Here is a 16,893-nt window from a genome sequence, read left to right as displayed (position 1 = left end):
TGCCAGGGGACCGCGGATGACTGCTCGTGCTGGCCCCGTTGGGCGGCATTGATGGTCGGTTGCAAAGAAAATGCGCGATTGCTCGTGTCGGGGCCCGGCAAGCCAAGGCCAAGCGAGCCATGGCACGTCGGATGATGGCTCCAGCTGGCGCCCCGGCACTTTCTGTGGCATTGATGCTCGGTTTCAAAGACAAACGTGCGCAGGGCCAGGGGACCGCGGATGACTGCTCGTGCTGGCCCCGTTGGGCGGCATTGATGGTCGGTTGCAAAGAAAATGCGCGATTGCTCGTGTCGGGGCCTGGCAAGCCAAGGCCAAGCGAGCCATGGCAACGCGGATGATGGCTCGCTAGTGCTGGCGCCGTGCACAGTGGCCTCGCACACTCGCCCTGCACGCTTCCCTTGCACGCAGCCTTGCACACTAGCCTCGCATGCGAGCCTTGCACCCTAGCCATGCAAACTAGCCTTGCACGGTAGCCATGCACACAAGCCGTGCACATTAGCCATGCGCACAAGCCCCGCACACTAGCCTTGCGCACAACCCTTGCACACAAGCCATGCACTCGAGCAATGCACACAAGCCTTGCACTCAAGCAATGCACACAAGCCCTGGACACTAGCCTTGCACACGGGCCTGGCACACAAGCCTTGGGCACTAGCCTTGCGCACTAGCGTTCCACATGAGCCTTGCACACTAGCCTTGGACACTAGCCTTGCACACAGGCCTTGCACACTAGGCATGCTTGGGCGAGCTGATCCCGCATCAAGTCGACGGGTCTAGGCATTCTTGGGCGCAGATCCCGCATCGTCTCGTCGCGTCTGGGCGCAAACACGTCGCGTCTCGTTGCGTCTTCAGAAGTCGTCGCTAACAGCACCTTTGGTTGCCACTGGTGGTTAGGCTGGTTGGTTGCGCAAACCCTATAGGAGGGTGGCATGCTGGTGGGCGTTTTTGCCCGGATAGGCACTAGAATGTGCAGATTTTGGGCGTTTTTGCCTGGATAGGCTAAGGAATGGGCATGCTTTGGGCGTTTTTGCCCGGATAGGCACCGGAATGCTTGGCCTTGGCTTGTCCTAGCAAGGCATTGCTGGGTTGGGCTCCCTTGGCCTTTTGGGCGCCTTGGACGATGTCTTGCGAAGACCATGGGCACAAGGCCATGGCATATGGTGAGGAAAGGACCACGGTTGCCAAGGTTAGGCACCGGAATGCTTGGCCTTGGCTTGCCAAAGCAGGGCATTGCTGGGTTGGGCTCCCTTGGCCTTCCGGGCGCCTTGGACACTGTCTTGGGAAGACCATGGGCACAAGGCCATGGCATATGGTGGGGAATGGACCACGGTTGCCAAGGCTAGGCATATAGAGAGGAATTGCATTTTTGCCCGGATAGGCACCGGAATGCTTGGCCTTGGCTTGCCATAGCAGGGCATTGCTGGGTTGGGCTCCCTTGGCCTTCCGGGGGCCTTGGACGCTGTCTTGGGAAGACCATGGGCACAAGGCCATGGCATATAGTGAGGAATGGACCACGGTTGGCAAGGCTAGGCATATAGAGAGGAATGGACCACGGTTGCCAAGGTTGCGCAAGTTTTGGGCATTTTTTGCCCGGATATGCCCAAGTATGCCCCGATAGGCCCGTTACGCCCCGGTATGAACGCGTATGCCCGGATAGACTCGGTATGCCTTGGGATACATGCGTATGCCCCGATAGGCTTGGTACGCCCCGATATGCGCACGTGTGCCCCAGAAGGGCTCGGTATGCCCCGGTATGTACGCGTGTGCCCCGATAGGCCCGGTATGCCCCGATATGCACACGTGTGCCCCAATAGGGGTCGGTATGCCCCGGTAGGTACGCGTGTGCCCCGTAATGCACGTTTCGCAGATCTCCCCGCATGTCCCGCCCCTATATGTAATACTTACTTACTTACTTACTTTCTTTCTTGCTTGCTTGCTTGCTTGCAATGGTTGGGAGTGCCCGGCATGCCCCGCTGCAGAGACCAAGGGCGCAATGACTTGGCACCGCGGATGCCGGGACTCCGGCACTTCCCGTGGCACTGATGGTTGGTTCCAAAGACAAAAGGCCGTGCAAGGCCACCGCACCGCGGATGATTTTGCTCGTGCTGGCGCCGTTGTGTGGCCAAAGAACATGCGCGAATGCTCGTGTCGGAAGGGTTGGTGTCCTGGCCCCGCGGGTGTCACGAATGCTCGGTTGCGAAGACCATGGGACCAGAGCCATGGCACGTCGGATGATGGCTCCAGCTGGCGCCCCGGCACTTTCTGTGGCATTGATGCTCGGTTTCAAAGACAAACGTGCGCAGGGCCAGGGGACCGCGGATGACTGCTCGTGCTGGCCCCGTTGGGCGGCATTGATGGTCGGTTCCAAAGAAAATGCGCGATTGCTCGTGTCGGGGCCTGGCAAGCCAAGGCCAAGCGAGCCATGGCAACGCGGATGATGGCTCCAGCTGGCGCCCCGGCACTTTCTGTGGCATTGATGCTCGGTTTCGAAGACAAACGTGCGCAGGGCCAGGGGACCGCGGAGGACTGCTCGTGCTGGCCCCGTTGGGCGGCATTGATGGTGTGTTGCAGAGAGCATGTGCGATTGCAAGTGTCGGCCGGGTTTGGGTTCCCTTGGGCTTTCGGGTGCCTTGGACGCTGTCTTGCGAAGACCATGGGCACAAGGCCCCGTCCTGGCCCCTTGTTCGATTCGCTCTCGTCTTGCGCTTGCTTCCAAGGTCCTCCATGACCTTCCCCATGGCCTTGCTAGATCCCCCCCATGACGCATGACCTCTGTCCGTTGATTGGTTTTGAGTGCACACCATGCCCGGCTTGGCACCGTGTTGTCGCGTGAGTGGCATTTGGATCGTGCATGCTGGTGGGCTACCTGCCAATGCGCACAAGCCTTGCACACTAGCCTTGCGCACGAGCCTTGCACAAAAGCCTTGGACACAAGCCTTGCGCACAAGCCATGCGCACAAGCCTTGGACGCTAGCCTTGCACACAAGCCATGCATACAAGCCTTGCTCACAAGCCTTGGGCACTGGCCCATCGCAGTAGCCTTGCACACAAGCCTTGCGCACTAGCTTTGGGCACGAGCCTTGCGCACTTGCCTTGGGCACTAGCCTTGCACACAACCCTTGGGAACTAGCCTTGCGCACCAGCCTTGCCCACAAGCCTTGCACACCAGCCTTGCACACTAGCCTTGCATACAAGCCTTGCACACTAGCCTTGCACACAGGCCATGCTCACTAGCCTTGGGCACTAGCCTTGCGCACTAGCGTTCCACATGAGCCTTGCACACTAGCCTTGGACACTAGCCTTGCACACAGGCCTTGCACACTAGGCATGCTTGGGCGAGCTGATCCCGCATCAAGTCGACGGGTCTAGGCATTCTTGGGCGCAGATCCCGCATCGTCTCGTCGCGTCTGGGCGCAAACACGTCGCGTCTCGTTGCGTCTTCAGAAGTCGTCGCTAACAGCACCTTTGGTTGCCACTGGTGGTTAGGCTGGTTGGTTGCGCAAACCCTATAGGAGGGTGGCATGCTGGTGGGCGTTTTTGCCCGGAGAGGCACTAGAATGTGCAGATTTTGGGCGTTTTTGCCTGGATAGGCTAAGGAATGGGCATGCTTTGGGCGTTTTTGCCCGGATAGGCACCGGAATGCTTGGCCTTGGCTTGTCCTAGCAAGGCATTGCTGGGTTGGGCTCCCTTGGCCTTTTGGGCGCCTTGGACGATGTCTTGCGAAGACCATGGGCACAAGGCCATGGCATATGGTGAGGAAAGGACCACGGTTGCCAAGGTTAGGCACCGGAATGCTTGGCCTTGGCTTGCCAAAGCAGGGCATTGCTGGGTTGGGCTCCCTTGGCCTTCCGGGCGCCTTGGACACTGTCTTGGGAAGACCATGGGCACAAGGCCATGGCATATGGTGGGGAATGGACCACGGTTGCCAAGGCTAGGCATATAGAGAGGAATTGCATTTTTGCCCGGATAGGCACCGGAATGCTTGGCCTTGGCTTGCCATAGCAGGGCATTGCTGGGTTGGGCTCCCTTGGCCTTCCGGGGGCCTTGGACGCTGTCTTGGGAAGACCATGGGCACAAGGCCATGGCATATAGTGAGGAATGGACCACCGTTGGCAAGGCTAGGCATATAGAGAGGAATGGACCACGGTTGCCAAGGTTGCGCAAGTTTTGGGCATTTTTTGCCCGGATATGCCCAAGTATGCCCCGATAGGCCCGTTACGCCCCGGTATGAACGCGTATGCCCGGATAGACTCGGTATGCCTTGGGATACATGCGTATGCCCCGATATGCGCACGTGTGCCCCAGTAGGGCTCGGTATGCCCCGGTATGTACGCGTGTGCCCCGATAGGCCCGGTATGCCCCGATATGCACACGTGTGCCCCAATAGGGGTCGGTATGCCCCGGTAGGTACGCGTGTGCCCCGTAATGCACGTTTCGCAGATCTCCCCGCATGTCCCGCCCCTATATGTAATACTTACTTACTTACTTACTTTCTTTCTTGCTTGCTTGCTTGCTTGCAATGGTTGGGAGTGCCCGGCATGCCCCGCTGCAGAGACCAAGGGCGCAATGACTTGGCACCGCGGATGCCGGGACTCCGGCACTTCCCGTGGCACTGATGGTTGGTTCCAAAGACAAAAGGCCGTGCAAGGCCACCGCACCGCGGATGATTTTGCTCGTGCTGGCGCCGTTGTGTGGCCAAAGAACATGCGCGAATGCTCGTGTCGGAAGGGTTGGTGTCCTGGCCCCGCGGGTGTCACGAATGCTCGGTTGCGAAGACCATGGGACCAGAGCCATGGCACGTCGGATGATGGCTCCAGCTGGCGCCCCGGCACTTTCTGTGGCATTGATGCTCGGTTTCAAAGACAAACGTGCGCAGGGCCAGGGGACCGCGGATGACTGCTCGTGCTGGCCCCGTTGGGCGGCATTGATGGTCGGTTGCAAAGAAAATGCGCGATTGCTCGTGTCGGGGCCCGGCAAGCCAAGGCCAAGCGAGCCATGGCACGTCGGATGATGGCTCCAGCTGGCGCCCCGGCACTTTCTGTGGCATTGATGCTCGGTTTCAAAGACAAACGTGCGCAGGGCCAGGGGACCGCGGATGACTGCTCGTGCTGGCCCCGTTGGGCGGCATTGATGGTCGGTTGCAAAGAAAATGCGCGATTGCTCGTGTCGGGGCCTGGCAAGCCAAGGCCAAGCGAGCCATGGCAACGCGGATGATGGCTCGCTAGTGCTGGCGCCGTGCACAGTGGCCTCGCACACTCGCCCTGCACGCTTCCCTTGCACGCAGCCTTGCACACTAGCCTCGCATGCGAGCCTTGCACCCTAGCCATGCAAACTAGCCTTGCACGGTAGCCATGCACACAAGCCGTGCACATTAGCCATGCGCACAAGCCCCGCACACTAGCCTTGCGCACAACCCTTGCACACAAGCCATGCACTCGAGCAATGCACACAAGCCTTGCACTCAAGCAATGCACACAAGCCCTGGACACTAGCCTTGCACACGGGCCTGGCACACAAGCCTTGGGCACTAGCCTTGCGCACTAGCGTTCCACATGAGCCTTGCACACTAGCCTTGGACACTAGCCTTGCACACAGGCCTTGCACACTAGGCATGCTTGGGCGAGCTGATCCCGCATCAAGTCGACGGGTCTAGGCATTCTTGGGCGCAGATCCCGCATCGTCTCGTCGCGTCTGGGCGCAAACACGTCGCGTCTCGTTGCGTCTTCAGAAGTCGTCGCTAACAGCACCTTTGGTTGCCACTGGTGGTTAGGCTGGTTGGTTGCGCAAACCCTATAGGAGGGTGGCATGCTGGTGGGCGTTTTTGCCCGGATAGGCACTAGAATGTGCAGATTTTGGGCGTTTTTGCCTGGATAGGCTAAGGAATGGGCATGCTTTGGGCGTTTTTGCCCGGATAGGCACCGGAATGCTTGGCCTTGGCTTGTCCTAGCAAGGCATTGCTGGGTTGGGCTCCCTTGGCCTTTTGGGCGCCTTGGACGATGTCTTGCGAAGACCATGGGCACAAGGCCATGGCATATGGTGAGGAAAGGACCACGGTTGCCAAGGTTAGGCACCGGAATGCTTGGCCTTGGCTTGCCAAAGCAGGGCATTGCTGGGTTGGGCTCCCTTGGCCTTCCGGGCGCCTTGGACACTGTCTTGGGAAGACCATGGGCACAAGGCCATGGCATATGGTGGGGAATGGACCACGGTTGCCAAGGCTAGGCATATAGAGAGGAATTGCATTTTTGCCCGGATAGGCACCGGAATGCTTGGCCTTGGCTTGCCATAGCAGGGCATTGCTGGGTTGGGCTCCCTTGGCCTTCCGGGGGCCTTGGACGCTGTCTTGGGAAGACCATGGGCACAAGGCCATGGCATATAGTGAGGAATGGACCACGGTTGGCAAGGCTAGGCATATAGAGAGGAATGGACCACGGTTGCCAAGGTTGCGCAAGTTTTGGGCATTTTTTGCCCGGATATGCCCAAGTATGCCCCGATAGGCCCGTTACGCCCCGGTATGAACGCGTATGCCCGGATAGACTCGGTATGCCTTGGGATACATGCGTATGCCCCGATATGCGCACGTGTGCCCCAGTAGGGCTCGGTATGCCCCGGTATGTACGCGTGTGCCCCGATAGGCCCGGTATGCCCCGATATGCACACGTGTGCCCCAATAGGGGTCGGTATGCCCCGGTAGGTACGCGTGTGCCCCGTAATGCACGTTTCGCAGATCTCCCCGCATGTCCCGCCCCTATATGTAATACTTACTTACTTACTTACTTTCTTTCTTGCTTGCTTGCTTGCTTGCAATGGTTGGGAGTGCCCGGCATGCCCCGCTGCAGAGACCAAGGGCGCAATGACTTGGCACCGCGGATGCCGGGACTCCGGCACTTCCCGTGGCACTGATGGTTGGTTCCAAAGACAAAAGGCCGTGCAAGGCCACCGCACCGCGGATGATTTTGCTCGTGCTGGCGCCGTTGTGTGGCCAAAGAACATGCGCGAATGCTCGTGTCGGAAGGGTTGGTGTCCTGGCCCCGCGGGTGTCACGAATGCTCGGTTGCGAAGACCATGGGACCAGAGCCATGGCACGTCGGATGATGGCTCCAGCTGGCGCCCCGGCACTTTCTGTGGCATTGATGCTCGGTTTCAAAGACAAACGTGCGCAGGGCCAGGGGACCGCGGATGACTGCTCGTGCTGGCCCCGTTGGGCGGCATTGATGGTCGGTTGCAAAGAAAATGCGCGATTGCTCGTGTCGGGGCCTGGCAAGCCAAGGCCAAGCGAGCCATGGCAACGCGGATGATGGCTCGCTAGTGCTGGCGCCGTGCACAGTGGCCTCGCACACTCGCCCTGCACGCTTCCCTTGCACGCAGCCTTGCACACTAGCCTCGCATGCGAGCCTTGCACCCTAGCCATGCAAACTAGCCTTGCACGGTAGCCATGCACACAAGCCGTGCACATTAGCCATGCGCACAAGCCCCGCACACTAGCCTTGCGCACAACCCTTGCACACAAGCCATGCACTCGAGCAATGCACACAAGCCTTGCACTCAAGCAATGCACACAAGCCCTGGACACTAGCCTTGCACACGGGCCTGGCACACAAGCCTTGGGCACTAGCCTTGCGCACTAGCGTTCCACATGAGCCTTGCACACTAGCCTTGGACACTAGCCTTGCACACAGGCCTTGCACACTAGGCATGCTTGGGCGAGCTGATCCCGCATCAAGTCGACGGGTCTAGGCATTCTTGGGCGCAGATCCCGCATCGTCTCGTCGCGTCTGGGCGCAAACACGTCGCGTCTCGTTGCGTCTTCAGAAGTCGTTGCTAACAGCACCTTTGGTTGCCACTGGTGGTTAGGCTGGTTGGTTGCGCAAACCCTATAGGAGGGTGGCATGCTGGTGGGCGTTTTTGCCCGGATAGGCACTAGAATGTGCAGATTTTGGGCGTTTTTGCCTGGATAGGCTAAGGAATGGGCATGCTTTGGGCGTTTTTGCCCGGATAGGCACCGGAATGCTTGGCCTTGGCTTGTCCTAGCAAGGCATTGCTGGGTTGGGCTCCCTTGGCCTTTTGGGCGCCTTGGACGATGTCTTGCGAAGACCATGGGCACAAGGCCATGGCATATGGTGAGGAAAGGACCACGGTTGCCAAGGTTAGGCACCGGAATGCTTGGCCTTGGCTTGCCAAAGCAGGGCATTGCTGGGTTGGGCTCCCTTGGCCTTCCGGGCGCCTTGGACACTGTCTTGGGAAGACCATGGGCACAAGGCCATGGCATATGGTGGGGAATGGACCACGGTTGCCAAGGCTAGGCATATAGAGAGGAATTGCATTTTTGCCCGGATAGGCACCGGAATGCTTGGCCTTGGCTTGCCATAGCAGGGCATTGCTGGGTTGGGCTCCCTTGGCCTTCCGGGGGCCTTGGACGCTGTCTTGGGAAGACCATGGGCACAAGGCCATGGCATATAGTGAGGAATGGACCACAGTTGGCAAGGCTAGGCATATAGAGAGGAATGGACCACGGTTGCCAAGGTTGCGCAAGTTTTGGGCATTTTTTGCCCGGATATGCCCAAGTATGCCCCGATAGGCCCGTTACGCCCCGGTATGAACGCGTATGCCCGGATAGACTCGGTATGCCTTGGGATACATGCGTATGCCCCGATATGCGCACGTGTGCCCCAGTAGGGCTCGGTATGCCCCGGTATGTACGCGTGTGCCCCGATAGGCCCGGTATGCCCCGATATGCACACGTGTGCCCCAATAGGGGTCGGTATGCCCCGGTAGGTACGCGTGTGCCCCGTAATGCACGTTTCGCAGATCTCCCCGCATGTCCCGCCCCTATATGTAATACTTACTTACTTACTTACTTTCTTTCTTGCTTGCTTGCTTGCTTGCAATGGTTGGGAGTGCCCGGCATGCCCCGCTGCAGAGACCAAGGGCGCAATGACTTGGCACCGCGGATGCCGGGACTCCGGCACTTCCCGTGGCACTGATGGTTGGTTCCAAAGACAAAAGGCCGTGCAAGGCCACCGCACCGCGGATGATTTTGCTCGTGCTGGCGCCGTTGTGTGGCCAAAGAACATGCGCGAATGCTCGTGTCGGAAGGGTTGGTGTCCTGGCCCCGCGGGTGTCACGAATGCTCGGTTGCGAAGACCATGGGACCAGAGCCATGGCACGTCGGATGATGGCTCCAGCTGGCGCCCCGGCACTTTCTGTGGCATTGATGCTCGGTTTCAAAGACAAACGTGCGCAGGGCCAGGGGACCGCGGATGACTGCTCGTGCTGGCCCCGTTGGGCAGCATTGATGGTCGGTTGCAAAGAAAATGCGCGATTGCTCGTGTCGGGGCCCGGCAAGCCAAGGCCAAGCGAGCCATGGCACGTCGGATGATGGCTCCAGCTGGCGCCCCGGCACTTTCTGTGGCATTGATGCTCGGTTTCAAAGACAAACGTGCGCAGGGCCAGGGGACCGCGGATGACTGCTCGTGCTGGCCCCGTTGGGCGGCATTGATGGTCGGTTGCAAAGAAAATGCGCGATTGCTCGTGTCGGGGCCTGGCAAGCCAAGGCCAAGCGAGCCATGGCAACGCGGATGATGGCTCGCTAGTGCTGGCGCCGTGCACAGTGGCCTCGCACACTCGCCCTGCACGCTTCCCTTGCACGCAGCCTTGCACACTAGCCTCGCATGCGAGCCTTGCACCCTAGCCATGCAAACTAGCCTTGCACGGTAGCCATGCACACAAGCCGTGCACATTAGCCATGCGCACAAGCCCCGCACACTAGCCTTGCGCACAACCCTTGCACACAAGCCATGCACTCGAGCAATGCACACAAGCCTTGCACTCAAGCAATGCACACAAGCCCTGGACACTAGCCTTGCACACGGGCCTGGCACACAAGCCTTGGGCACTAGCCTTGCGCACTAGCGTTCCACATGAGCCTTGCACACTAGCCTTGGACACTAGCCTTGCACACAGGCCTTGCACACTAGGCATGCTTGGGCGAGCTGATCCCGCATCAAGTCGACGGGTCTAGGCATTCTTGGGCGCAGATCCCGCATCGTCTCGTCGCGTCTGGGCGCAAACACGTCGCGTCTCGTTGCGTCTTCAGAAGTCGTCGCTAACAGCACCTTTGGTTGCCACTGGTGGTTAGGCTGGTTGGTTGCGCAAACCCTATAGGAGGGTGGCATGCTGGTGGGCGTTTTTGCCCGGATAGGCACTAGAATGTGCAGATTTTGGGCGTTTTTGCCTGGATAGGCTAAGGAATGGGCATGCTTTGGGCGTTTTTGCCCGGATAGGCACCGGAATGCTTGGCCTTGGCTTGTCCTAGCAAGGCATTGCTGGGTTGGGCTCCCTTGGCCTTTTGGGCGCCTTGGACGATGTCTTGCGAAGACCATGGGCACAAGGCCATGGCATATGGTGAGGAAAGGACCACGGTTGCCAAGGTTAGGCACCGGAATGCTTGGCCTTGGCTTGCCAAAGCAGGGCATTGCTGGGTTGGGCTCCCTTGGCCTTCCGGGCGCCTTGGACACTGTCTTGGGAAGACCATGGGCACAAGGCCATGGCATATGGTGGGGAATGGACCACGGTTGCCAAGGCTAGGCATATAGAGAGGAATTGCATTTTTGCCCGGATAGGCACCGGAATGCTTGGCCTTGGCTTGCCATAGCAGGGCATTGCTGGGTTGGGCTCCCTTGGCCTTCCGGGGGCCTTGGACGCTGTCTTGGGAAGACCATGGGCACAAGGCCATGGCATATAGTGAGGAATGGACCACGGTTGGCAAGGCTAGGCATATAGAGAGGAATGGACCACGGTTGCCAAGGTTGCGCAAGTTTTGGGCATTTTTTGCCCGGATATGCCCAAGTATGCCCCGATAGGCCCGTTACGCCCCGGTATGAACGCGTATGCCCGGATAGACTCGGTATGCCTTGGGATACATGCGTATGCCCCGATATGCGCACGTGTGCCCCAGTAGGGCTCGGTATGCCCCGGTATGTACGCGTGTGCCCCGATAGGCCCGGTATGCCCCGATATGCACACGTGTGCCCCAATAGGGGTCGGTATGCCCCGGTAGGTACGCGTGTGCCCCGTAATGCACGTTTCGCAGATCTCCCCGCATGTCCCGCCCCTATATGTAATACTTACTTACTTACTTACTTTCTTTCTTGCTTGCTTGCTTGCTTGCAATGGTTGGGAGTGCCCGGCATGCCCCGCTGCAGAGACCAAGGGCGCAATGACTTGGCACCGCGGATGCCGGGACTCCGGCACTTCCCGTGGCACTGATGGTTGGTTCCAAAGACAAAAGGCCGTGCAAGGCCACCGCACCGCGGATGATTTTGCTCGTGCTGGCGCCGTTGTGTGGCCAAAGAACATGCGCGAATGCTCGTGTCGGAAGGGTTGGTGTCCTGGCCCCGCGGGTGTCACGAATGCTCGGTTGCGAAGACCATGGGACCAGAGCCATGGCACGTCGGATGATGGCTCCAGCTGGCGCCCCGGCACTTTCTGTGGCATTGATGCTCGGTTTCAAAGACAAACGTGCGCAGTGCCAGGGGACCGCGGATGACTGCTCGTGCTGGCCCCGTTGGGCGGCATTGATGGTCGGTTGCAAAGAAAATGCGCGATTGCTCGTGTCGGGGCCCGGCAAGCCAAGGCCAAGCGAGCCATGGCACGTCGGATGATGGCTCCAGCTGGCGCCCCGGCACTTTCTGTGGCATTGATGCTCGGTTTCAAAGACAAACGTGCGCAGGGCCAGGGGACCGCGGATGACTGCTCGTGCTGGCCCCGTTGGGCGGCATTGATGGTCGGTTGCAAAGAAAATGCGCGATTGCTCGTGTCGGGGCCTGGCAAGCCAAGGCCAAGCGAGCCATGGCAACGCGGATGATGGCTCGCTAGTGCTGGCGCCGTGCACAGTGGCCTCGCACACTCGCCCTGCACGCTTCCCTTGCACGCAGCCTTGCACACTAGCCTCGCATGCGAGCCTTGCACCCTAGCCATGCAAACTAGCCTTGCACGGTAGCCATGCACACAAGCCGTGCACATTAGCCATGCGCACAAGCCCCGCACACTAGCCTTGCGCACAACCCTTGCACACAAGCCATGCACTCGAGCAATGCACACAAGCCTTGCACTCAAGCAATGCACACAAGCCCTGGACACTAGCCTTGCACACGGGCCTGGCACACAAGCCTTGGGCACTAGCCTTGCGCACTAGCGTTCCACATGAGCCTTGCACACTAGCCTTGGACACTAGCCTTGCACACAGGCCTTGCACACTAGGCATGCTTGGGCGAGCTGATCCCGCATCAAGTCGACGGGTCTAGGCATTCTTGGGCGCAGATCCCGCATCGTCTCGTCGCGTCTGGGCGCAAACACGTCGCGTCTCGTTGCGTCTTCAGAAGTCGTCGCTAACAGCACCTTTGGTTGCCACTGGTGGTTAGGCTGGTTGGTTGCGCAAACCCTATAGGAGGGTGGCATGCTGGTGGGCGTTTTTGCCCGGAGAGGCACTAGAATGTGCAGATTTTGGGCGTTTTTGCCTGGATAGGCTAAGGAATGGGCATGCTTTGGGCGTTTTTGCCCGGATAGGCACCGGAATGCTTGGCCTTGGCTTGTCCTAGCAAGGCATTGCTGGGTTGGGCTCCCTTGGCCTTTTGGGCGCCTTGGACGATGTCTTGCGAAGACCATGGGCACAAGGCCATGGCATATGGTGAGGAAAGGACCACGGTTGCCAAGGTTAGGCACCGGAATGCTTGGCCTTGGCTTGCCAAAGCAGGGCATTGCTGGGTTGGGCTCCCTTGGCCTTCCGGGCGCCTTGGACACTGTCTTGGGAAGACCATGGGCACAAGGCCATGGCATATGGTGGGGAATGGACCACGGTTGCCAAGGCTAGGCATATAGAGAGGAATTGCATTTTTGCCCGGATAGGCACCGGAATGCTTGGCCTTGGCTTGCCATAGCAGGGCATTGCTGGGTTGGGCTCCCTTGGCCTTCCGGGGGCCTTGGACGCTGTCTTGGGAAGACCATGGGCACAAGGCCATGGCATATAGTGAGGAATGGACCACAGTTGGCAAGGCTAGGCATATAGAGAGGAATGGACCACGGTTGCCAAGGTTGCGCAAGTTTTGGGCATTTTTTGCCCGGATATGCCCAAGTATGCCCCGATAGGCCCGTTACGCCCCGGTATGAACGCGTATGCCCGGATAGACTCGGTATGCCTTGGGATACATGCGTATGCCCCGATATGCGCACGTGTGCCCCAGTAGGGCTCGGTATGCCCCGGTATGTACGCGTGTGCCCCGATAGGCCCGGTATGCCCCGATATGCACACGTGTGCCCCAATAGGGGTCGGTATGCCCCGGTAGGTACGCGTGTGCCCCGTAATGCACGTTTCGCAGATCTCCCCGCATGTCCCGCCCCTATATGTAATACTTACTTACTTACTTACTTTCTTTCTTGCTTGCTTGCTTGCTTGCAATGGTTGGGAGTGCCCGGCATGCCCCGCTGCAGAGACCAAGGGCGCAATGACTTGGCACCGCGGATGCCGGGACTCCGGCACTTCCCGTGGCACTGATGGTTGGTTCCAAAGACAAAAGGCCGTGCAAGGCCACCGCACCGCGGATGATTTTGCTCGTGCTGGCGCCGTTGTGTGGCCAAAGAACATGCGCGAATGCTCGTGTCGGAAGGGTTGGTGTCCTGGCCCCGCGGGTGTCACGAATGCTCGGTTGCGAAGACCATGGGACCAGAGCCATGGCACGTCGGATGATGGCTCCAGCTGGCGCCCCGGCACTTTCTGTGGCATTGATGCTCGGTTTCAAAGACAAACGTGCGCAGGGCCAGGGGACCGCGGATGACTGCTCGTGCTGGCCCCGTTGGGCAGCATTGATGGTCGGTTGCAAAGAAAATGCGCGATTGCTCGTGTCGGGGCCCGGCAAGCCAAGGCCAAGCGAGCCATGGCACGTCGGATGATGGCTCCAGCTGGCGCCCCGGCACTTTCTGTGGCATTGATGCTCGGTTTCAAAGACAAACGTGCGCAGGGCCAGGGGACCGCGGATGACTGCTCGTGCTGGCCCCGTTGGGCGGCATTGATGGTCGGTTGCAAAGAAAATGCGCGATTGCTCGTGTCGGGGCCTGGCAAGCCAAGGCCAAGCGAGCCATGGCAACGCGGATGATGGCTCGCTAGTGCTGGCGCCGTGCACAGTGGCCTCGCACACTCGCCCTGCACGCTTCCCTTGCACGCAGCCTTGCACACTAGCCTCGCATGCGAGCCTTGCACCCTAGCCATGCAAACTAGCCTTGCACGGTAGCCATGCACACAAGCCGTGCACATTAGCCATGCGCACAAGCCCCGCACACTAGCCTTGCGCACAACCCTTGCACACAAGCCATGCACTCGAGCAATGCACACAAGCCTTGCACTCAAGCAATGCACACAAGCCCTGGACACTAGCCTTGCACACGGTCCTGGCACACAAGCCTTGGGCACTAGCCTTGCGCACTAGCGTTCCACATGAGCCTTGCACACTAGCCTTGGACACTAGCCTTGCACACAGGCCTTGCACACTAGGCATGCTTGGGCGAGCTGATCCCGCATCAAGTCGACGGGTCTAGGCATTCTTGGGCGCAGATCCCGCATCGTCTCGTCGCGTCTGGGCGCAAACACGTCGCGTCTCGTTGCGTCTTCAGAAGTCGTCGCTAACAGCACCTTTGGTTGCCACTGGTGGTTAGGCTGGTTGGTTGCGCAAACCCTATAGGAGGGTGGCATGCTGGTGGGCGTTTTTGCCCGGATAGGCACTAGAATGTGCAGATTTTGGGCGTTTTTGCCTGGATAGGCTAAGGAATGGGCATGCTTTGGGCGTTTTTGCCCGGATAGGCACCGGAATGCTTGGCCTTGGCTTGTCCTAGCAAGGCATTGCTGGGTTGGGCTCCCTTGGCCTTTTGGGCGCCTTGGACGATGTCTTGCGAAGACCATGGGCACAAGGCCATGGCATATGGTGAGGAAAGGACCACGGTTGCCAAGGTTAGGCACCGGAATGCTTGGCCTTGGCTTGCCAAAGCAGGGCATTGCTGGGTTGGGCTCCCTTGGCCTTCCGGGCGCCTTGGACACTGTCTTGGGAAGACCATGGGCACAAGGCCATGGCATATGGTGGGGAATGGACCACGGTTGCCAAGGCTAGGCATATAGAGAGGAATCGCATTTTTGCCCGGATAGGCACCGGAATGCTTGGCCTTGGCTTGCCATAGCAGGGCATTGCTGGGTTGGGCTCCCTTGGCCTTCCGGGGGCCTTGGACGCTGTCTTGGGAAGACCATGGGCACAAGGCCATGGCATATAGTGAGGAATGGACCACGGTTGGCAAGGCTAGGCATATAGAGAGGAATGGACCACGGTTGCCAAGGTTGCGCAAGTTTTGGGCATTTTTTGCCCGGATATGCCCAAGTATGCCCCGATAGGCCCGTTACGCCCCGGTATGAACGCGTATGCCCGGATAGACTCGGTATGCCTTGGGATACATGCGTATGCCCCGATATGCGCACGTGTGCCCCAGTAGGGCTCGGTATGCCCCGGTATGTACGCGTGTGCCCCGATAGGCCCGGTATGCCCCGATATGCACACGTGTGCCCCAATAGGGGTCGGTATGCCCCGGTAGGTACGCGTGTGCCCCGTAATGCACGTTTCGCAGATCTCCCCGCATGTCCCGCCCCTATATGTAATACTTACTTACTTACTTACTTTCTTTCTTGCTTGCTTGCTTGCTTGCAATGGTTGGGAGTGCCCGGCATGCCCCGCTGCAGAGACCAAGGGCGCAATGACTTGGCACCGCGGATGCCGGGACTCCGGCACTTCCCGTGGCACTGATGGTTGGTTCCAAAGACAAAAGGCCGTGCAAGGCCACCGCACCGCGGATGATTTTGCTCGTGCTGGCGCCGTTGTGTGGCCAAAGAACATGCGCGAATGCTCGTGTCGGAAGGGTTGGTGTCCTGGCCCCGCGGGTGTCACGAATGCTCGGTTGCGAAGACCATGGGACCAGAGCCATGGCACGTCGGATGATGGCTCCAGCTGGCGCCCCGGCACTTTCTGTGGCATTGATGCTCGGTTTCAAAGACAAACGTGCGCAGTGCCAGGGGACCGCGGATGACTGCTCGTGCTGGCCCCGTTGGGCGGCATTGATGGTCGGTTGCAAAGAAAATGCGCGATTGCTCGTGTCGGGGCCCGGCAAGCCAAGGCCAAGCGAGCCATGGCACGTCGGATGATGGCTCCAGCTGGCGCCCCGGCACTTTCTGTGGCATTGATGCTCGGTTTCAAAGACAAACGTGCGCAGGGCCAGGGGACCGCGGATGACTGCTCGTGCTGGCCCCGTTGGGCGGCATTGATGGTCGGTTGCAAAGAAAATGCGCGATTGCTCGTGTCGGGGCCTGGCAAGCCAAGGCCAAGCGAGCCATGGCAACGCGGATGATGGCTCGCTAGTGCTGGCGCCGTGCACAGTGGCCTCGCACACTCGCCCTGCACGCTTCCCTTGCACGCAGCCTTGCACACTAGCCTCGCATGCGAGCCTTGCACCCTAGCCATGCAAACTAGCCTTGCACGGTAGCCATGCACACAAGCCGTGCACATTAGCCATGCGCACAAGCCCCGCACACTAGCCTTGCGCACAACCCTTGCACACAAGCCATGCACTCGAGCAATGCACACAAGCCTTGCACTCAAGCAATGCACACAAGCCCTGGACACTAGCCTTGCACACGGGCCTGGAACACAAGCCTTGGGCACTAGCCTTGCGCACTAGCGTTCCACATGAGCCTTGCACACTAGCCTTGGACACTAGCCTTGCACACAGGCCTTGCACACTAGGCATGCTTGGGCGAGCTGATCCCGCATCAAGTCGACGGGTCTAGGCATTCTTGGGCGCAGATCCCGC

Source organism: Tasmannia lanceolata, unplaced genomic scaffold, assembly GCF_043159265.1.
Source record: "Tasmannia lanceolata isolate RefF3 unplaced genomic scaffold, GAP_Taslan_0.1 ptg000118l, whole genome shotgun sequence".
Taxonomy (NCBI): domain Eukaryota; kingdom Viridiplantae; phylum Streptophyta; class Magnoliopsida; order Canellales; family Winteraceae; genus Tasmannia; species Tasmannia lanceolata.
The sequence above is the reverse complement of the archived record's forward strand: the minus strand, read 5'-3'. Positions refer to the sequence as shown.